We start from the raw sequence: 22,189 nt of genomic DNA on the forward strand, positions 1-22,189 counted from the left end.
CTTTTAGGGGGAGTTTTTACTCCTTAAGACTTTTGAGGATTAGTGATATGGGATTATCACTAAGTTGATTGTTGAGTTTAGTATCAAGGGGGAAATTAAGAGTTTAAATGAAAGGTATGGGACTTTCATTAGGAAGAAACTCTTGACCTTGATACCCTCTTTTTTCCTTTTTGATGTGTGTCAAAAAGGGGAGAGCGTTCATTGGAGAATTATTGGAGAACCCAAGTTAGGTTATCGGGTTAACCTAAGCTAGGGGAAGAATGTCAAGGAATGTTCGAGGAAGAACATTGGAATACTTTTTGATGTGTGTCAAAAAGGGGGAGAATTATTGGAGAACCCAAGTTAGGTTATCGGGTTAACCTAAGGGGAGAATGTCCGGAGAATGTTCAAGAAAAGAACATTGGACATTGGAAGATGGTTGGAAAACCTAAGTTAGGTTATCGGGTTAACCTAACTTGATTTTGGATTTTGTCAAACATCAAAAAGGGGGAGATTGTTGGTGCAACCTTAGGTCAAGGTTGACTTGGTTGACCTGACTCGAGTTGACCTGACTCGAGTTGTGTTTTGATGTTTGACGATGTTTGACGAGAAGAGAGTTGTATTCTTGATGTTTGACAAGAATAGGTGTTCGGGAGATTGTAGGTGCAACCTTAGGTCAAGGTTGACCTGGTTGACCTGATTCGGGAAAAGTCCAAGTATGGAGACTTGGCACTGGAAAAGTCCAAGCAGGGAGCTTGGCACGCGAAAAGTCCAAGCAGGGAGCTTGGCATTGGAAAAGTCCAAGTATGGAGACTTGGCACTGGAAAAGTCCAAGCAGGGAGCTTGGCACGCGAAAAGTCCAAGTATGGAGACTTGGCACGGGAAAAGTCCCAGCAGGGACGGAGAAAGTCCTAAGCTGGATGTTAGGCGGTTGGAAAGTCCCGTGAGTGAAGCCAATGGGAAAGTCCTAACGGGATGTTAGGCGGTTGGAAAGTCCCGTGAGTGAAGCCAAGGAAAAGTCCTAACTGGGATGTTAGGCGGTGAGAAAGTCCTAACTCGGGATGTTAGGCGGTGTGGAAATCTGGTGAGTGAAGCCGGTGAAAGTCCCGGTGAGTGAAGCCAGGCAAGGAAAATCCAGATGGATCAGGGATGATCGGACTGGTGTTGAAAGTCCAAGTAGGTCAAAGGATTGACCTGACACTTGGCAGGAGTTCTAGCAGTCAAGGGAGTGACCGATGCTTGGGATGAAGTACCAATAGGTCAAGGTTGACCGGATATTGGTTTGAAGTCTTGGAACTTGGTTTGGGCAAAACCAAGCTCGGATCGGTCACCGCACCGATCCAGGATACCTTGTTTGCTCGATCGGTCCGGTGACCGATCGATATCGAAACTCTCGATCGGTATCGATCGGTCCGTGACCGATCGCAAGCAATGAGGCGAAAAGAAAGGCGTCGATCGACATGGCACGATCGGTCCGGGACCGATCAGAGACGATGTCGCGAAGCGGATCGGTGGACCGATCCAACAGATCGATCGTCCACTGCATCGATCGAGTTCACGTCTGAACGACCTCTGATCGGTCCGGGACCGATCAGCACAGGGCCTGATCGGTCCGTAGACCGATCAGGGTTCTAGCCGTTGCGACGCAACGACTAGTTTCTTCGCTGTCTTCTTCGCAGGTATAAAGGGGTCGAGGGCTGCTGCTGCGCAAAAACTTCTTTCTCTTCTCTTCTGCTACAGAGCTGTTGTTCTGGTGCTTGAGCTTTGTTGAGCTCTTCTTCGCAAGCTTCGCGTGAGCTTCTCGACTGGGATATCCTGCTGTTGTAGGTGTTCTGAGGAGCTGCTGCTTCAACGAATCCAGTCGGCAAGGAGGCAAGAAAACCTGTGTTTTTACATTCATTGTTCTTGTCTTCTTGTATCTCTTGTTGTATTCCTTTCTTGCTGTTGCAAGAATATTGTGGCGAGGTTTCTCCACCCACAAGGAGTATATTGTATTAACCGATTTTCCGGGGACTCATCCACCGACGGATTGAGAGGCTTCGTCCACCTTACGGACACGCCGAGGAGTAGGAGTATCATCTCCGAACCTCGTTACATCGACGCGTTGAGGTTTGATCTTCTTGTTTTCGTTTCCTTGTTTGTTTTTCCGCTGCGCTGACAAATTGTAGGAAGAAACGCGAGAATTTGGGGTCGGCTATTCACACCCCCCCTCTCTAGCCGTACGAGAGATCCCAACAGCCGGCTCGACTCTTGATTTTTAACGTCGGAGCTCGACGGTCTTCCGCTCGGAGGTTTATAGTCGCCGGCTCGACTCTCGATTTTTAACGTCGGAGCTCGACGGTCTTCAATAATGAGCCCGGCCGAACGGCACGGGGGGTTTTCACCATCGAGCATTTGGCTCGGATAATCTACGCCCGGCCGAACGGCACGGGGTCTTCACCATCGAGCCCTTGGCTCGGGTATTATATGCTCGGCCTAACGGCACGGGGTCTTCACCATCGAGCCCTTGGCTCGGATATTATATGCCCGGCCGAACGGCACGGGGTCTTCACCCTCGAGCACTTGGCTCGGATATTATACGCCCGACCGAACGGCACGGGGTCTTCACCATCGAGCCCTTGGCTCGGATAGTGTACAGCCGGCCGAACGGCACGGGGTCATCGCCATCGAGCCCTTGGCTCGGATATTGTACGCCCGGCCTACACCATCGAGTCCTTGGCTCAGATATTATACGCCTGGCCGAACGACACGGGGTCATCACCATCGAGCCCTTGGCTCGGATAATGTACGCCCGGCCGAACGGCACGGGGTCATCACCATCGAGCCCTTGGCTCGGATATTGTACGCCCGGCCGAACGGCACGGGGTCTTCACCATCGAGCCCTTGGCTTGGATAATGTACGCCCGGCCGAACGACACAGGGTCATCGCCATCGAGCCCTTGGCTCGGATATTGTACGCCCAGCAGAACGGCACGGGGTCTTCACCATCGCCCATTCGGCGAATAATTCAAAATGCGTTTTAAAACGGAAAGCATACAACATACATTACATTGGCGCACCTTTCACCCCGCTCGATAAGGCTGGAGATGATTTGCGCTCCACGGTTGATCCAATTGCCGTCCGTCTTCCTCCAAATAATAGGTGCCTGAGCGGAGCTTTTCGATGACTTTGAAGGGGCTTTTATGCCATATTTCCGATCGGCGTGATGGACTTGACTCGCGGCACTTTCCGAGCGGACTTGGCTTCGGCTTGGACTATCTCCACATAGCACTTCCGAGCTGCTAGCTGGTCTTCCCGCACTTCTCCAACTTTATCTTCAACCGGGAACTTAACTTTTTGGTAGAAGGTGGACACGGCCGCTCGGAACTCCTTGAAGCTTGTAATGGTTCCGTCCGGCAGACCAGATGATCGTCCGGGTCGGTGGTTCCGTTGTATTCACTGATCACCGGGGGCACATAGTGCTTTGGCAGAGGGTCCTGCAGGATGGTCTCTGAAAACTGCCGGTTGATCCGCTCGGGGGAGGCGTCCGTTCGGGGAGCCTTGCCTTTTCTGTTGTCTCGCCTGGGCGCCTCGTCGGATGAAGATCCTCCGTGATCAACTGTTGCGACTTCAGGAGGCGTACGGAATAGGGCCCGATGAAATGGAACCGTGGCCGGGGGTGCTTCCGCTCGGCCTCTCGATGCAGACGTCGCTTGTTGCTCGATCCGCTCGGCTTGTGCCTTCTGTTTCTATTGTTCCACAAGCTTAGCTGCTCTTGTCTCGATCAGAGCGTTGAGCTCCTCTGTGGAGAGCATCACCGAGTGCGGTCGTCCAACTTCGTCCATTGCTTCCGATCGGATGCAGGAGCATTCCCACAGACGGCGCCAAATTGATCATGTCCGAACGATGAATCAACGGACGCTGGGCACGTGACGCTCTCCCAACTGCTGACATAGATCTTCGACCGGTCGCGTGGACCTTCGGCGAACCTGCAAGGAAGTCGGGCCGGGAGGGGGTTCCCGGCGACGACCCTCCGACGCTCAAGTCAGGCAAGAGGAAGACGAGAAAATGGCTTCGAATACGGGAGAATGCGTACCTCCGGCGAAGTGTGAGGCTCCTTATATAGAGCTGTGAAGAGGCTCACGCACACATACCGAGGCGAATACGTGTCCTCTGACCATACCTCAGTATGAGCTTGTCAGAAGAGCTTACCTGACACCATACTGCTACAGTCAAAGCACATCTCTGATGGGACAGCGGAACCCTCTGTCGTAAGATCCTGCGTATGGCCTGGTCGTCGAACATACCCGCTGTCAGAAGATGTTCCCTTGTCCTTGTCTCTTCTTATCCCATGCCGAGCATTCGGCCGGTCGGCAATCACCTCACGTCCGGCCGGTCGTACGTGCTGGTCCGCTCGGGAGATTCCCAGTCGTGTGCTCTGTGGACTGTTCACAGTATTGCTACTTTATGCCTTCGTTCGAGCGGGCTTCCCAATCAGCCCGGTGACCCTATTCCTCATGAGCGTCGGAGACCCAACTCCCCGTTGGGTTATTTCTGATTCCGCTGAGACCCCGTTCGGCCGACCGGTCTCCCCTTCTCCGGTCGGTCGTTTGACCCTTTGACTTCCACGTGGTGTTGACTTCCCTCAGAGGGGGGGTCCCTGTTCTTACCACCGGATCAGTATTATTTTTGAATTTTTTCGAAGTCAATCGGAATCGGTGCTATCACCCCTTCTGATCAGATTTTTTTCACAATCAAAGTTTTTTCTCGAAGTTGGTACAACACCACTCGAGTTATTTAGTTTTCTTTATATCACGCACTACTAATCTAAGACCAAGTCTTAGAACATTCTTTATTTTTTTTGTATGTGCAAGAACTTTTTCTAATGACCCATCAAGAAAGCTACAACACTGCTCGTCCACCTCTTTTCTCTAGTGAAGACTTCAATTACTAGAAAGGCCAGATGGAGTACCACCTAAAGGCACAGGTGGAGATGTGGATAATCATCCAAATTAGATTCACCCCCCCATTGAAGACGGAGTACTCATCGCCTGTGACAAATGGGGCGCACCAACAAGAAGGAAGATTGAGGTACATGCCAAAGAAGAGCTAAACCGAGTAGGCTAATTTTCAAGTGCAAATGACTTATGGGAGAAGTTAATCAAATTGCACGAGGGGACCTCCGACACAAAGATAAGTAAACATGATTTAATCTTAAATAAATTATATACCATAAAACTATAGGAAGGAGAATCAGCAAGCTAGCTCCACACTTGCATCCAAGATCTTCTCAATCTATGCAATCGGACAAAAGGTGAAGAATTGAGACATCATCAGGTACACATTGAACGCTTTTTTGATGAATACGTTGTGGGCATCTATGGTGGATACTTACAAAGTTTCTAAGGATCTTTCAATAATTAAATTAGACAAGTTATTCTCTAAATTCAAATTACATGAACAAACTAATGCGCTGCCGGTCGAGAAAGTTATTGATTTAGTTGCTAGTATAAGTAGAACAAGGGAACAAAAAACCAAGCATCGAATCGAACCCAAGTCTAAAGGATAATTAGACTCAAAAGATGATGATGAAATCACCGTCGAGCTCATAAACATTGTCTAAAAACTATACAAGAAAAAGAAGGGGTTTACTAAACAAGAAATCAAAAGGGTTATTCAATCAAAGACAAAGCAGTCAAGTCCAAACTCGAACATGAAGGCCAAGTCAGAAGTTACTGAAGGCGCTGGAATTTCGTTCTGTTTAAATTTCCCTGTACAAAAATTATATAAGAACAGAACTTTTTCTAGCAACCCGCATGTTCGATCAAACATGTGTTTGATCAACCAAGAAAGTTCTTAAATGATCAAAGAACACCTTGATCGAAGTACAAGATCGCTGACCTCTTGTGTTGGAATTCAAAATCGATACAAAGAAAACTCGACTAATTACGTAGCGGAATTAAAGAACTAGTTGTACCTTTCTTTTGTAGCTAAAGACCTTTTGATTTTTTGTTATATTCCTCTCATCTTCTTGGACGTCGTGTGGGCGATGATTTACCAAGACAACAACCAGCCTTCCTCTCATTTCTCCAAACCACTGGTTACAAAAGGAGGCTCTAGGATGTGGCACCTTCTAATCTTCTTCCTTCTCTTCTTCTCCAATCTGCCGACCACCAAGGAGGAGGGGGCGCCGACCACTAAGGAGTGTTAGGACCGAAAAATAGCTAGAGGGGAGGGGGGGTGAATAGCTCATCGCGTGCTTGTGGTCGGCGTTGCTTGTTTCTTCAAGGATGTGCAGCGGAAATATACAAGAAACAACTCACACAACGCTAACAAGTAGATTTACTTGGTATCCACCTCCAAAGGAGGTGACTAGTCCAAGGATCCACACACTCACGCACACCTCCACTATGAATAACATTCCTTTTCGGTAACTACCGAAGGCGGAGAAGCCCTACAAGTTCACACTACAAGAAGAAAGGGAAAGGGTACACAAATACAAGCAAAAGCTTACAATAAGTATGAAAAACCCTAACCCTAGCTTTCTTCCTCAGCTGTAGAGCCGCCTCTTGACTTGGAAGACCTCCAAGAACCTTCAAGAACTGGCGATCTGAACTTTGCGGAGAAGTTGTGGAGTTGTTGTGAAGATCGGAGATGAACAGTGTAAGCTCTCCCGAAGAAGACGCACGCCAACGACCTTTATCTGCGCCAACGGTCGGATCCCGATCGATTGGATTGCTCCCAATCAATCGGGGAGGCTTTGGATCGATCCACTGATCGATCCAGAGCACCTCTGTGCTATGGGAATTTGCCTGGATCGATCGGCTGATCGATCCAGGGCTTATCGCGACAGATCGCAGCTTCCCAATCGATCCACTGATCGATTGGGACATCTGGATCGATCCACTGATCGATCCAGCAGGCTTCTGTGTGCTCGCGACTGCCTCTCAATCGATCCACTGATCGATTGGGACGAAGGCTTCACGCAGGGACTACCCACTACAAGAAAAAAACCTAACAACAATAGTTTTTCACCGTTGTCGTAGCCCATTTAGAACTATTATTAAATGCCGTGTTGTTAAAAGGGGTGCCCAAAGACAACAGTTTTTAACCGTTGTCTTTGAAGGCAAAGACAACATTTTTACAACAGTGAAAAACTGTTGTCTTTTCCTTCAAAGACAACAGTTTTTCACCGTTGTCTTTGAGCGTCTACCTTTAATAACAGGGTCTTCAACAACAGTTTTAAACTATCTACGACAACGATGAAAAATCATTGTCTTTTTTAGATAAGAAATAAAAAAAATTAATACACAATTTTCCAATATTATAAATCATTCAAAATACTAAATTTCATAATAAAATTTAATATACAATTTTCTAACATTCAAAAATAATATCTATAACATTCTGAAGAAATTTCATAAGCAACCAACAAAATTTCATAAGCAATCAACAAAATGATAACACTATTAAAACAAAGGTAGAACAATATAACACGAGATTTTCTACTTAGATGTCGGTGAAGAGGAGGGATTGCAGCTCCTAGTGCTCCTTAATTTATCTTTATAGAAAATATAAAGATCATTCTTCGTAAAAAGCTATTGCCGCCAACTCAAGGAACACTGGCTTAAGACTGTAAAAAGCTAGCATACTTGGCCCCAAGGAAAAGCCTTTGGATGCAAAGAAGAGCATTCTTCGTCACCTCAGCATTTTCATGATTCATGAGCTTCATCACTCTGTCCTTGGCCTTCAAGTCTGACACGATGATTCTTCCAGCAGGATGATACTTGATAAACTGAGAAAGATCATAGCATGCAACAGCAAGAGCCCTAGGATCGGTAGAAGTGTCAAGGATTGTGATCAGAACACACAGAACCTGCACAAAACATTTTGAAGTTAAATGCGGGCCAACATTTTCCCCATCTTCATGTCCATTAATAAAGATGGTGCAATTTCAATAAAGATAAATTATATTATAGAAAATATTATCTTAATTGTTATATTATAGAAAATGAAGATCTCAATAAGAAGCTTACAAGTCCAAGTGAGGGTCATAGACTTGAGCGCTAGCAAGTCCTTGAAGCTTATCTGAGTTCCTTCCACCAGCTACATAAACCTTCTCGCCTATTGCAGTACATGGAAAATCAATTCGTTTTGTGCTCATGCTGGCTGCAGTGCTCCACTCCTTCTTGAATGTATCAAAAACTATGACGGAATTCACTTCCAATAAATTTGTCTCCGACCATAAGTTGAACGTGGGATGTAGCAGCCACCAATCACCAAGAACTTGTTACATATATTTGCACATGAAAACCTACAGAATTCTTCATCAGAAGTGGGCCCTGGCATTTGCGGCAGCGGACGCCAACGATCTGCATCAGGATCATAAGCAAGCCACATTGCCGAATTATTGGATCCAAGAACAAACAACCAATCTCCACTCCACCCTCCCTCCGCCTTTAAATCTGCATAATACTTGCTCCTGATTGAACGTTTCCATCTTTTCAAAACACACTCTAGCAAACCATGCTATCCATGCGAGATCATTGCTAGACATCTCAAAGCCAAACCATTTGGCAGGCCAGGAATAATAGATTTAAACATCCTGTTTCACAAAGCCAATAAGTAAGAAAATCATAAATCACTCGAGCAGAAATTATATGGAACTCGATCACCCAAATCAACCCCGCGGATCTATCCATATTCAGATCTGTAGACAACATGAGCATCTAGAAGGAGCTCACTCGCCATGTTCAGATCTCTAGAGCATAAATTATATGGAATCAAAAATCTCCTACGCATTGAAGATGAAGTAGCAATCGAATCGAAGGCGACGAGTTGGGAAATGGCTCTTGGATTGAATCACGCAAACAACGCAAAGCATATGGAAGAAAGGAGAGGTGACTAGCTTACTCATCGACGCCCACGGACTCCATTTTTGTTTTTTTCTGGCTTCGATTCCTCGCAGCGAGCAGCAGAGCGAAGGGGAGGGGTGGAACCGAGGTTTCTTCCCTGATGGTAATGGAAGAAGTGCGCCTTCAGCCACTTCTTCCGTAAGCCAGTGCGCCTGAACCCCAGTAGGAAGAAGTGAAGAAGACCGCCGTAAGGTGAAGGATCTTGTCGGAGAACCCCTCCGACAAGGTGGATGCTCGTTGTTGCTGCCGTCGCTCGCTATTGCCGCCAAAAGATGTTTGTTGCTGCCGTCACTGATTGGAATCCAGAAGAGGAAGATTGGGCAGTGGATGGCCGGCCGGCGGCGGTGTGTGGGCAAAGGTTGCCGTCGGCTGTTGGTGAAGGAGAAGAAGTGGAAGGGCGGTGGCGTCGCGAGCCCTAGCTCGAGGAGAAGCCGCGCGAGATCAGAATCGGGGGTTCTGGAATTGTGCCGTGCGAAGAAGTTTTCTCCTCCTTTAATCTGGGTCGTCCGATTTGATGAAGATGGATCCATTTGTTCTAGCTGATGAAGAGATGAGTGGTGCAGATCTAATTGCCTTCTTACTTCGATCCAATGGTCCATGTAGCTTCAAATCTGGATGGAGGGTTGGATGACTTAGATCTGAATGAAGAAGGAAGATTTCTCTTGATCTGGATCAACGACTCATATTAATTATGCTTAATCTCCATCATTTGACCTCCAAATAAAGCCAAATTTGGAGGAGGAGGGTCTTTCGCAGAGGAGTCGCGAAGGAGGAGTCGGAGATAGGTTTTTGTTCGTTTAAAGAGTCACATAGAAGTGGGTTTTAGGTTTTTTTTCATGAAGTTAAAAAAATTATTATGTTTTTAGGATTCAACAACATTCAATAGACAACAGTTTAATAAAACTGTTGTATATTATCACATAAGCAACACTAAAAGACAATAGTTTTTTAAAACCGTTGTCTTTGACACACATTAGACAACAGTGTTTTGAAAAACTGTTGTTATTTAAAAAATATTATGGTGAACAACAACAGTTTTCAATAAAACTGTTGTTAAATGGAAAAGACAACAATTTCTTGAAAAATTGTTGTCTATTAGGTGTGGTTAAATCCAGAAATTCTTATAGTGCCCCAATCGATCGGCCGATCGATTGGGCTCCAGCCAATCGATCGGCCGATCGATCCAGCTACTGGTTTTTGTCCAAAACCAAGTCCCAAGCCCCCAAACCAACATCCGGTCAATCCATGACCTGTTGGTTCATTATGTCTAGCATCAGGTCACCCTTGACCTGCTAGGTCTCCCTCACCAAGTGTCCGGTCATTCCCTTTGACTCACTTGGACTTTTCCTCATCGTGCCAAGTATCCGGTCACTCCCTTGACCTACTTGGACTTTTCTCTTCTTGCCAAGTATCCGGTCAATCCCTTTGACCTACTTGGACTTTCACCAAATGCCTGGTCAACCTTGACCCATCTGGATTTCCCCGTGCCTGGCTTCACTCACCAGGACTTCCCTTCTGCCTAGTTTCACTCACTAGGACTTCTCTTCTGCCTGGTTTCACTCACCAGGTCTTTCACCTAGCTTCACTCACTAGGATTTTCACCTGGCTTCATTCACCAGGATTTTCCTTCTGCCTAGCTTCACTCACTAGGTCTTTCACTTGGCTTCACTCACTAGGATTTCCTCCTGCCTAACATCCCAGTTAGGACTTTCCCAGTCAAGTATCTGGTCACCCTTGACCTACTTGACTCTCCATCACAATCTCCACACATGAATAATTGCACCTGCAATCTCCATGTATTGTCAAACATGTATTGTCAGCATGTATTGTCAAACCATCAAAACATAAACATTAAGACTCGAGCTTGACCCAATTCAAGCTCAGTCAAACTAGGTCAACCTTGACCTGGGGAATATTGCACCAACAATCTCCCAACAATCTCCCCCTTTTTGATGTTTGACAATACCTTCTTTAAGTTAGGCTAATCCCATAGCCTAAACCTCCTTCATGCCACTAGGTAATGAAGGCATAAGTTAAACCCTTCATTCTCCTTCTAAGAGGGTAAACTCTCTCTTAGATAATGAAGTCCTAACTTAAACCCTACATTCTCCCCCTATTGGCACATATCAAAACAAACCCCATCTTTGGGCACACATAAAAAAGAAACTCTCCCCCTGAAGAGTTACTCATCGTTGTTCACAACTTCACTCGTTGTGATCAACATGATAATGAAAGTCCCATACCTTTCATTTTTCCTTAACCCTACATTCTCCCCCAATGTAGACACATGCCCAACCTCGAGCATTTACAACTTGAATAACCCAAATGAAGGTCCCATACCCTTCATCTGTATCGACTGCTCATCCATGAGCAACCACAACTTAACCAATGAGGATATCCACTCCCCATTAATCTCAAATGCTCAACCTTGAGCATTTTCTTGAAAGAAGGTTAACCACCTTCCAAGGTTTATGAAAAATAATTTTCATGTCCTTAAAGAGTACCTCCCACTAAAGACATGGTCGTGAACTTCTATCATTGCACCAACAATGACTTGGAATCCCTAAACCTTTAGGAAACCCAAATTTAGAAGTTTTGAGGTTCAAAAACTCAAAATTTGAATCAAACCTCAACCTAAACTTCAATTTAGTCCTCCTCAACCAATCCATCCTTGTTTTCAACATGAAAACACCCTTTTTATGTATACAAATGTATTTTGAGGGGTTAGGAATGGTTATCTAGACTAAAATAGGTTCAGAATACTGAAAATAAACTTTCCTAGCCAAAATTAGCATCTTCGATCGATTGGAGTTGGGTTCCAATCGATTGAACCATCTTGAATCGATCCACTAATCGATTCAGACAAGCTGGATCGATCGGTGGATCGATCCAGACGGCTTCTGTTCGGGAGAAGCCTGCCCTCAATCGATCGCCTGATCAATTGAGACCCTTCAATCGATCGGGTGATCGATTGGAGGCCTGATATTTCTGAAATTCACTTTCAGTGAATTTCAGAAACCCCTAGAAAAATCTACAAAATTCCAAAAATCGTGAAAATTGTTTTAGACATTGTTTAGGGCATATATTATCATGGAAAAATAGTTTTATAAGAAAATACTTCATATTTTCCAAGATTGACACAAACTTGAAAACTTGCAAAAACCTTAGTGTTTTCTTCCAAGTTTGTGCTTAACTTTCAATGATGATTACTATCAAAAGATAGCCTTCACCAAGGTTTTCCAAAAGCATTTTAAAATGATTTTCAAAACCAATATCCCACCATGTTCCTTGGGCTTAATGCACATGACTTGTACATTAGCTTTCCCAATGATGGGAAAACACATAACTATGTGTTTTGATGAACCTAAAACTCAAAAGAATGCACTAAATCAACATCTTGAGTTTTGTTCATCTTCCTAACATCTCACTTGTATCTAATGTGCACTACACTCATACAAGTCATCTTATAGGTCTTTGTGAGATGTAAAATTTGGTTTTGCCCTAATTTAGGGATCATACATATCTATCTAGGCATTTTGTGGATATTGAACATCCACCTAGGATGTCACTTGTTGATACACTTGTGCCACTTGTTAATAAATGCCATTTGTCCTTAATTTTAAGTAACTAAACATAATGCATGATAATGTTATGGCATACATCAAAAGGAAATAATTTTCAAAAGAAAATTTCCTATAACTACATGATGTATGTATGACATGACATGGTATTTTTATATTTTTCATAATAAATCATGAATGAAAAAATAAAACATGATGTCATGGCATATAATGGGCAAACAATCATGGCAAAGTTTAGCATAAATAAAATATACCTAGATTACCTACCTAAGTATCTTTAACCCATAGCTAATCCTAAAACTTAAACCCTAGATTGCCCAATATCCTCAAGAAAATGCCAAAACCCAACTTGGCATTTCTTTAATCTCTTGAATTAATTATACCAATTAAGAATTTAAAACATTCCTCAAATGTTGGCATATTTCATTTTCCCACAAGAGTGATACTAAGAAAATACCAAAATCCCAACTTGGTATTTCCTTATGTTTTCCCAATATGTGTCATTTTAAAATAAAATCAATACTTCTCAAATTTGGCACATTTTACTCTTTCAAAGAGTAAATCATAAACCCATTTCATTTTCAAAGGTTAATAATAACTTTGAAAATGCTTCTTGAGTGTCAAGTTCTTCAAAGTTGGGTTAACTACCCTTCTTCTTAGAGTTGACACTCTCTAACCCATCTGTGGGATAGAGAAGATGCTCCTAGGAACCCAAAACCTATTGATGCTCCTTGGATGCTCTAGGTATTCACTAGGGATAACTTCCCTAGATACCTTCCTAATGACCTTGTTTGACTTCTTAGAAGCCTTGGTCACATTTTCTAAGTCAATTCTAGAGATTTCTTCCCTTGTGACCTTCTTAGTGACTTTCTTAGACTTCTTAGAAGTCTTAGTCACATTTGTTACAAAAATACTCTTAGGGATGACATCCCTAGTATTTTTGGCTTGCCCACTAGGCCTAGGGTTGGTTCCATAGCTATATGGAACCTTATGGTAAGAAATTACATCCTTCTTGGTTTTAGGTTTGTATCCCAAATCCTTATGACCATAGGATGACCCTTGTTGTCCTAAATCTAGATTTTGCTCATTTTGCCCTTTAAGGATATTTTCCATCCTTTTTAGGGTCTTTTCTAGTTTGTCAAGTCTTGACCTCAAGACTTGATTTTCCATCACTAAGTCCTTAGTTTTTGGTTTTCCATTAAATCCATGAGCATTTTTGTTTCTAGGCTTGTAGCTAAAATCCCTAGAGTTCTTGCCTAGACTTTTACCTACCTTTCTAACCCTAGGTGTGGTAGTCTTAGCATGAAGAGCCATATGTTTTTCTTTAATGTTACCATGCTCTCTATTCTTATGGTAAATAACATTAAAATGATATAAGTTAGAACTAGCATACTTTTTGCCATAATTTAAAGGGGTAGGGTCAATAAAAGTTACCTTTCATTTTACCTTGGAGGCTCCCCCTTGAATTGAGCTTCCTCCTTGAGTCTTGACCACCTTCTTCCCCTTAGGACATTGACTTTGGTAATGCCCTCTTTGTTGGCACAAGAAGCACACAATGTGCTCCTTGCTCTTCTTCGTTGTGGGGATGGTTTCCTTGGGCTTCTCCTTGCCCTTGGGTGCCACTTGGCCCTTCTTCTTGGCCAAGTTGGGACACTTGCTTTTGTAGTGCCCATTCTCCCTACACTCAAAACATATAATATGATTTTTATTTTTAATTGAAATGTTTATACCTTCATGTGTAGGGATGACATCTTCTCCTTTTGATCCAGAGGTAGAAGCTTCCTCTTGATCTAAACTTGATACTCCTCCAATAGAGTTGTCTTGACTTGTGGAGGTGGAAACTTCTTCATCCTCTTCTCTTCTTGACCCGGGTGTGGAGACTTCTCCTTCTTCTTGATCTGGTGTCACCAAAAGTTGCTCCCCCTCAATCCTAGAGGTGGAGGCTTCATCATCTTGTACATGGAACAAAGAGTATGCTCCCTCCTTGTTCCTTTCATTGCATTCCCTCGAACATGAAGCTTCTTCTTGGACTTCTTCTTCGGAAGTTGAGCATTTCTCACCTTCAGAGTCCTCCTCTTGGTCTTGCTCTAATGAGTCACCCTCTTTGGATTCCTCTTGATTCGGTATAGTGGAGGGTTCTTCATGGAGCTTAGCCAACTTGCTCCAAAGCTCTTTGACATCTTCATAGTGTCCAATTTTACATAGAATTGTGCTAGGAAATAAATTAACCAATAATTTGGTTACCTTGTCATTTGCTTCACACCTTTGGACTTGCTCCGGGCTTCATTTGCTTTTCTTGAGAACTTTGCCCTTTGAGTTTGTTGGAGCTTCGAAGCCTTCCATAAGAGCAAACCATTGCTCTATCACCACCATTAAGAAGTTTTCGATCCTTGATTTCCAAAGATCGAAGCTTGTGGATGTGTACGGTGGAGCCACCCTTGTGTCAAATCCAAGTCCATCTTGGAATTACATTTTGAAGTTGAGCTTCTTGAATTCTTTGACTTTGATAATTTTGCTCCAACTTCTTCACCCTCTAGCTCTTCTTGTTATGTTTGCCCCTTCCGGTGATGATTTTGGTGAAGAGCGACTTCGCTCTGATACCACTTGTTAGGACCGAAAAATAGCTAGAGGGGGGGGGGGTGAATAGCTTGTCGCGTGCTTGTGGTCGGCGTTTCTTGTTTCTTCAAGGATGTGCAGCGGAAATATACAAGAAACAACTCACACAAAGCTAACAAGTAGATTTACTTGGTATCTACCTCCAAAGGAGGTGACTAGTCCAAGGATCTACACACTCATGCACACCTCCACTATGAATAATACCCCTTTTCGGTAACTACCGAAGGCGGAGAAGCCCTACAAGTTCACACTACAAGAAGAAAGGGAAAGGGTACACAAATACAAGCAAAAGCTTACAATAAGTATGAAAAACCCTAAACCTAGCTTTCTTCCTCAGCTGTAGAGCCGCCTCTTGACATGGAAGACCTCCAAGAACCTTCAAGAACTGGCGATCTGAACTTTGCGGAGAAGCTATGGAGTTGTTGTGAAGATCGGAGATGAACAGTGTAAGCTCTCCCGAAGAAGACTCACACCAACGACCTTTATCTGCGCCAACGGTCGGATCCCGATCGATTGGATTGCTCTCAATCAATCGGGGAGGCTTTGGATCGATCCACTGATCGATCCAGAGCACCTCTGTGCTATGGGAATTTGCCTGGATCGATCGGATGATCGATCCAGGGCTTATCGCGACAGATCGCAGCTTCCCAATCGATCAGTGTGGATCGATCCACTGATCGATCCAGCAGGCTTCTGTGCGCTCGCGACTGCCTTTCAATCGATCCACTGATCGATTGGGACGAAGGCTTCTCGCAGGGACTCCCCAATCGATCGGCCGATCGATTGGGCTCCAACCAATCGATCGGCTGATCGATCCAACTGCTGGTTTTTGTCCAAAACCAAGTCCCAAGCCCCCAAACCAATATCCGGTCAATCCATGACCTGTTGGTTCATTATGCCTAGCATCAGGTCACCTTTGACATGCTAGGTCTCTCTCACCAAGTGTCCGGTCAATCTCTTTGACCCACTTGGACTTTTCCTCATCGTGCCAAGTATCCGGTCACTCCCTTGACCTACTTGGACTTTTCTCTTCTTGCCAAGTATCCGGTCAATCCCTTTGACCTACTTGGACTTTCACCAAATGTCTGGTCAACCTTGACCCATCTGGATTTCCCCGTGCCTGACTTCACTCACCAGGACTTCCCTTCTGCCTAGTTTCACTCACTAGGACTTCTCTTCTGCCTGGTTTCACTCACCAGGTCTTTCACCTAGCTTCACTCACTAGGATTTTCACCTGGCTTCATTTACCAGGATTTTCCTTCTGCCTAGCTTCACTCACTAGGTCTTTCACCTGGCTTCACTCACCAGGATTTCCTCCTGCCTAACATCCCAGTTAGGACTTTCCCAGTCAAGTATCTGGTCACCCTTGACCTACTTGACTCTCCATCACAATCTCCACACATGAACAATTGCACCTGCAATCTACATGTGTTGTCTACATGTATTGTCAAACATGTATTGTCAACATGTATTGTCAAACCATCAAAACATAAACATTAAGACTCGAGCTTGACCCAATTCAAGCTCAGTCAAATTAGGTCAACCTTGACCTGGGGAATATTGCACCAATAATCTCCCAACAAGGAGGGGAGGCGCCGACAACCGAGGAGGAGGAGGGGAGGGGGGGGGGGGGCGCCGACCACCAAGGAAGAGGTGGGATGTCGCCGACCCTAAGTAAGGAGAAGAGGAGGCTTGTGGGAAAATTAGGTTTTAGGGGGCACCACCTACTCCTTTTATAACCTTTGCCGTCGGTTACAAAGAAAGAAAAATAGCAGAATTCTGTTTAGAAAAAATCTCCCTTTCTATAACCTTGCCACCAACCCTAAGAGGATGGAGAAAACCAAACCAAGTTATGGATGAGTGGATGCGAGACTCTATATAGAGGCTACAACAGGGACCTAGAGTAGGAATTGGTTTAGGCCTCCTGATGAGCTTGGGCTTCCTGTGTTCGACTCGAATACCCAACCCAAGTCCATCAATAATAACACATACCACTAAAGGGTTATTATTGAACTACCGCATCAATCCCATATTACAATATGAGCTCCTACTTATCATAAGTGCGTTAATCTCTCCGTGTTTAAGATATCGTATGCCCGTTAATTAAATGAGTTACTGACAACTCAATTAATTAATATCTGATTCCAAGAGTAGTACCACTCAACTTTATTATCATGCCGGATTAAGTCCACCTGCAGGGTTTACATGATAATCCTTATGAGCTCCTCAAGAGGACATCATCAGTCTAAATAATTTAGACACAGATTTCTTCTATAATCAACAACACACCATATAAATAATACTATCTCCCAACTTATCGGGCCTATTGATTTAACGAATAAATCTCACCCATTGATAAGTTAAAGAAATAAATACTAAGTATACATGCTTGTTATTATATAGGGATTAAGAGGACGCACATCCATAATAACAGAGGTTCTGTTCTTTTATGTAGTCAGTATAAATCGAACAACCTCAAATGGTCCTGCTCAATACACACATAGTGTACTAGTGTAATTTTATAGTCAAGACAGACTAATACCAAATTACACTACAACCGTTCCAATGGTTTGTCCCAATCCATCTTGGTTGTGAACTACTATTTATAATTTATAAGGAACCGATAACATGATTTTCTGTGTGACACCACACACCATGTTATCTACAATATAAATTAAATGGACAACTGCATTGACATATATATAAATATAAAATGTAAACATTTGACCAAAGTGATTCTCATTTCAAAATATTTCAAAACAGATGTTCATACAAAAGCTAGGCTTATAGTATACATTCCAACAATCTCCCACTTATACTAAAAGACTACGCTACCATAAATGCTGTCTTAGATCTGATTCTCATCCCTTCAACATGCCTATCAAAAGCTCTCACCAGAAGGGCCTTAGTGAAAGGATCTGCCAGGTTATCTGCTGATGTAATCTTGGCGACAACAACCTCCCCTCGTTTTACGATGTCTCGTATCAGGTGGTACTTGCACTCAATGTGTCTACTTACCTTATGGGCTCATGGTTCCTTCGAGTTTGATACTGCACCACTGTTATCACAATAAATTGTGATAACTTTGGGCAAATTAGGAATCACATCTAAGTCCATCAAGAAGTTTCTGAGCCATATAACTTCTTTGATTGCCTCTGAGGCTGCCACATACTCAGCTTCTATGGTTGAGTCTAAAACGCATTTCTGCTTAACACTCCTCCATGCTATGACTCCACCTCTCAAAGGAAACACATACCCCGAAGTTGATTTACTGTTGTCCCTATCCGATTGGAAGTCTGAATTCTGAAGCAAGCTTCGAGATCTTGGAACATCTGATTTGATGAAGTGATCCAGTCTTATGGATTCATTCAGTGTCCGGATGAGTCTTGTGTATACAAGAGAAGTGACGGAAACATTATGGTATTTCTTGTACTATACGTAGATGACATTTTGCTCATTGGCAACAATGTCAAAGTGTTGTCAGACGTAAGGGTATGATTGTCTAATTAGTTTGATATGAAGGACTTGGGAGAATGTGAGCATAGTCTTGGGATCAAAGTAATAAGGGATCGTAAAAAAAGGATGTTGTGCTTATCCTAAGCTTCATACATCGATACTATCCTAGCTCGTTTTAGCATGCAAAACTCCAAGAAAGGTTTTCTACATTTTCGGCATAGAGTACCTTTATCTAAAGAGATGTGTCCTAAAACATCAAAGGAGATAGAGGAGATGAAGACAGTTCTTTATGCTTCGGCTGTAGGAAGCCTAATGTATGCGATGCTATGTACGAGACCGGATATCTATTTTATCGTGGGCATGATTAGCAGATATCAAAGTAACCCAGGACCGGGACATTGGACTGCTGTAAAGCATATATTAAAGTACCTGAAAAGGACTAGAGATTATACGCTAGTTTACCAGACAGATGATTTACTCCCTGTAGGTTACACGGATTCTGTTAAGGAAAGTTGTCTTGACATCTATTTGCGAACCTTATAATCTATATGAGCAGCAATAGATAAAAGAATCCGGATAAACTTAAGCATGACTACAGACGAAAAAGTTTTCTCATAACCGATTCCCTCTTTCTGAGTATACCCCTTCATAACAAGCCTTGCTTTAAAGGTTTCCATCTTCCCGTCTGTTCCTCTTTTCCTTTTGTAGACTCATTTACATCCAATGACTTTTATACTATTTGGTGGTTCTACAAGCTCCCAGACCTGATTAGAATGCATAGATTCTATTTCAGACTTCATTGCACTTTGCCAAGATATTGCATCTTTATCTTGAAGTGCTTCATCATATGTCCAGGGATCAGCTTCATGTTCACCAGGGATCAAGTCCGAAGGCTCTCCCAAAAACATGAATCTATCAGGTTGCCTAACAACCCTCCCACTATGACGAGACACTATATGTAATTGTGCATCATTTGTGACACGTGTTGCAGTTACTTGTAATATCTCATCTTGTACCGTTAGTACTAAGATAGAAGTGTCCTCTCTTATTTCCTCAAGAACAATTTTACTCATGGGCTTATGGTTCATTACATAGTTCTCTTCTAAAAATCGGGCATTGGTACTAACAATGACCTTCTGATCTTTAGGACTATAAAATAAACCACCTTTCGTTCCTCTAGGATATCCTACGAACAAGCGAACTTCTATATGTGATTCCAACTTATCAGCATCTCCCTTCAGCATATGTGGTGGACTACCCCAAATTCGAATATGTTTCAAACTAGGCTTACGCTCATTCCATAATTCTGTGGGAGTAGAGGGTACTGACTTAGAAGGTACCAGGTTCAGAATGTACACCGTCGTTTCTAGAGCATATCCCCAAAATGAATTTGGTAATTCTAAATAACTCATCATTTATCTAATCATTTCTATAAGAGTCCTATTCCTTCATTCCGCCATACCATTTTGTTGAGGTGTACCAAGTGCAGACAATTAGGATTGAATCCCGGCCTCTGATAAGTAACTCCTAAACTCTCTTAAGAGGTACTCTCCACCACGATCAGGCCATAATGTCTTGATACTTTTACCATGACGTTTCTCCACATCAGCCTTGTACTCTTTGAACTTATTAAAGCACTTAGACTTGCGGCGCATCAAGTAAATATACCCATATCTCGAATAGTCATCTATAAAAGAGACAAAATATTCGAAACCACCTCTTGCCTGGATAGTCATAGGCCCACACAAATCAGAATGAACAAATTCCAACACTTCTTTGGCTCTATACCCCTTTGCTTTAAAAGGTCTCTTGGTCATTTTTCCTTCCAAGCAAGACTCACAGGACGAAAATTTTTCCACTACCAATGAACCCAAAGGTCCATCGACTATTAACCTTTGAATCCTACTCAAGTTAATATGACCCAACCTTAGATGCCAAGGATATGTTTGGTTCATTTCTGAAGGTTGCTTTCTCTTATTGGAATTAGAAGATGTGTTATTAATTTCCATTTGTTGCATCATGGGAGTTATTGGATTAAGAGTATACAAATTGCCAACCAACGCACCAGAACAGATAACCGCCCTATTTTTCTTGACAACCACTTTGTCATCAAAAGAAACAGAATATCCATCCACAAATAATTTAGAAACTGAAATCAAGTTCTTTCTAAAACATGGTACGTAAAGATAATTTTTCAAAATCAAAGTTTTATTCCTATCAAAAGATAAATAAACATCTCACACTACAACAGCCATCACTCTCATAGCATTGCCCATGTAGACAGTGATTTTCCCTTCATGTAGTTATCTGGTTTCCTGGTACCCATGTAATGAATTGCAGACATGATCAGTGGCTCTCATATCTACACACCAGGTACTGGTAGATAACACCGCTAAACATGTTTCAACAACTAATGAATTAGATAAACCTTTATTGTTCTCCTTTCTGCGAGGACAGTCCACCTTCCAATGTCCAGACTGCTTGCATGTGAAGCACTTGCCTTTTGTCTTCTTCACACCTGCTTGTGACCCAGTCCCTGGAGGTTGAATCACTTTCTTTATCGAACCAACTTGTTTCTTCTTCTTCTTTCCGCCTTTCGGCTTAGAGGCAGAAACGTTTTCAGCAATGTGAACTTGAGAACTTTGACGAAATAACTCTTCTGCCGCTTGGAGTTCTGTCAGAAGTTCCGCCAACGAATAAACCCTTTTGTTCATGTTGTAATTCAGGCGGAACTGCTCAAAACTTTTGGGCAGCGCTTAGAGGGTTTCCCCATCGATTTCAGCTCCAAGGACTTCCATCTCATTAAAATGAGCCATCATCTTGAGGATATGATCCCTCACGGGTGTCCCCTCAGTCATGGTGGTTGTTATTAAGTTTCTCATGGCCTCCTGCCTGGCAGCCCGATTCTGGTATCCGAAGATTTTCTTGAGATTAAGCATCATGTCATAGGCAGTGGGTAGGTCCTAATGCTGATGTTGCAACACATTTGACATAGAAGCCAAAATGTAACACCGCGCCATCTCATCTGCCTTGACCCATTTCCTATGTCTCTCTATCTCCTCTTCACTAGAATCCTTATCAAGCATACTAGGACAAACCTCAAGAAGTACGAACTTGTATTCTTCAGTAGTTAAGACAATTTCCAAGTTCTATTTCCAATCAATATAATTTGGACCAGTAAGTTTATTTTCTTTAAAATAACAACAAGAGGATTGAAAGACATTTTGAAATCCTGAGAATCACAAAATAAAATATTTGGTCAAAACTTTAGAATTTAAAATAATATTGATTCCTCAAACAATATAATTTAAATTCACCAACACCTCAAAACATCGTGAATTTCGGATGCCACGATAGTGTGGACGTATACTAATTCAAACATTTGTAAGAGGAGGTTTTACCCATTAATTTTATTATCTTGTCAACCTAACTTTATGAAAAATAAAATTAATAGTTGGTTCATCTTCAGTCATACAAATAATAGCAGTAACTCCGATGGGGAGGATACTATTAAATGTGCCTAAGTATATACCATTACTTGATACTTAATTAATTAATTAGGATTGTGCCCCTTCAGATGGAGAAGATCACACAAACCTAAATAATTTTCTATAATCATCCATAGAGGAAGTTTGATCTAGTGATCCGCAAACAAACTCATTC

The sequence above is a fragment of the Zingiber officinale genome, chromosome 6B (assembly GCF_018446385.1).
Source record: "Zingiber officinale cultivar Zhangliang chromosome 6B, Zo_v1.1, whole genome shotgun sequence".
Lineage (NCBI taxonomy): Eukaryota > Viridiplantae > Streptophyta > Magnoliopsida > Zingiberales > Zingiberaceae > Zingiber > Zingiber officinale.